We start from the raw sequence: 1,912 nt of genomic DNA on the forward strand, positions 1-1,912 counted from the left end.
TGCTGAGGCAGGTAGGCTCGTGTTAGTCTTGGGAACTCCACACTGTGGCGAAGTGGGCTTCTCTTAGGCCAGCCATTGCTGGCCTCCCACCTGCCCCCGGGCACGCCACCCGCCTGTCTCGCCCACCACAACTAGTTGGAAAATTAATAAGTTGTTAAATAAGGCAGAAGGCTGCCCATTTCTTGCCCCAATACCAGGGGGTGCTACCTGTGGCTCCATTCCTCCCCTGCACTGCAGCCCAAGCCTTGCAGATGGCATCCAGATGTTAACTGTCACACCAGCCCCACACTAGACTCCAGAATCCTCCTGGTAGGACCCTCCTTTTATCCCTCTGCTCAGGCGCCCTACACCACCTTCATTTGGGCTGCTGAGCTCCTTGTAGCTGGCTCCCCTCTCAGGTGAGGTCCCCACTTGGGACCTTTGGCCATACACAGGCCCTGGCCTCACCTCCAAGGCCAGGCAGGGTCCCAAGTCTACAACTCTGGGTGCCCCTCACTTGGATGCCTGGCCCTTTTGACCATCTTGGTCCTGGCCCCAGCATGGGCCAGTCGAGGGAGCACTCTACTTCTGGCCTCACTAGCCCCACATTCTCTCTGGGTCCATCTTCCTGGATGTGGGGAGCTGGGGTACCTCACACCACGACTGGTGCCCCAGGGTCTCACAGGGGACTCTCACTCCGCCCCGGGGCAGCAGTTCGTGGTACTACTTAAGCTCTTGCATTTGACCCATACTTGGCCTCCCAGCAGTGGAGGACTTACCAGGATCAGGACTTGCCCCTTTCTCTAGGCCTCAGTTGTCTGATGACTTACCTGGGCCTACTCCCCTTGCTTGGGGCTCCAGATCTCCGTCCCTTACTTGGCTACGCCCTGGCTGGGGGCTGCACAACTCTGCCCCCTCACTTGGAACTACCACACCGCCCTTCGTTTGGGGCTACAGATCTCGGCCCCCTTCACTGGAGTCCTAATTTCCACCCCCTCTCAGTTGGGGCTCCAGACTGCCCCCTTACTGGGGGGCCATGGGGTTTGCTCCCCAGTAGGCTCAGGTGGCCACAGCCATGCCTGGCCCCAACTTTTCCTCTTGGGGTCTCGCACCCCCGCAGGGCTCAGGTGGCCACAGCCGTGCCTGGCCCCCTTCTTCTCCTTGGGGCTTGCACCCTCGCAACTACCTCCGATGGTACGCAAACCCACCTGAAGGTGAGGGCTAGGGTTAAGGCACCCCTACCGGCCTTTCACCAGGGTGGTAACTGGTCTGGCATTTCCTGGGGGCACCCACGCCACTGAGAGCCCCACCAAGCCACCCACTCCTGGCAGGGTGCAGTTTTAGGAGGATGAATTATGGTCCAGTGCCCTCCCAGGGCAAGTCTCTGTGTGGTACACAACTGATAAAGGCACTGTGTAAAGTGTGGAGGTTTAATACAGTTTAAAAGAATGAATCTGACCAGTTAGCAGGAGAGCAGCAGTGGGCCTAGATCTCAAACCATAGCCAGAATCTGTTGAGAAATGCCCGACTCCTGGCTGGAAGCTGGAGATTAGGAGGAACTTTCTGACTGTGAGGGCAGTCTAGCACTGGAAGAGGCTATCTTGAGAAATTGGAAATTTCATCCCTGGAAGTTTTCAAGAGTAGGTTGGCTAGGATGGTTCAAGTGGCTAGAGTTTCATCAGGGACAAGCTTGCCTTGAGCAGGGGCCTGAACTTGATGGCGTCATGAGATCCTTTCCCACCTTGTGATCCTATGACCTGCCCAGGCCTGCAGTTCATGCTGTTGACTCGCCTCCAGCCTACATATAACAGATGTGTTAGAAATATTATTAAAAATGCATTATCAATAGCAGATTTAGAAAAAAACACAGCTGCTAGCCCTCCTTGTCTCCTTAATGGGAGAGGGAAGGGGGGGGTTGGAAATTGAAGGGAAA

The 1,912-nt window shown here is 56.0% G+C and overlaps 1 protein-coding gene across 1 annotated transcript in view; it reads left to right on the forward strand.

Annotated features, from left to right (window-relative positions):
- Nucleotides 1-1,912, forward strand: part of PPP2R5D (protein phosphatase 2 regulatory subunit B'delta) — a 1,176,261-nt gene that overhangs the window by 346,809 nt on the left and 827,540 nt on the right. The window lies entirely within an intron of this gene.

This window comes from Crocodylus porosus, unplaced genomic scaffold (genome assembly GCF_001723895.1).
Source record: "Crocodylus porosus isolate Cpor-Errol unplaced genomic scaffold, CroPor_comp1, whole genome shotgun sequence".
Lineage (NCBI taxonomy): Eukaryota > Metazoa > Chordata > Crocodylia > Crocodylidae > Crocodylus > Crocodylus porosus.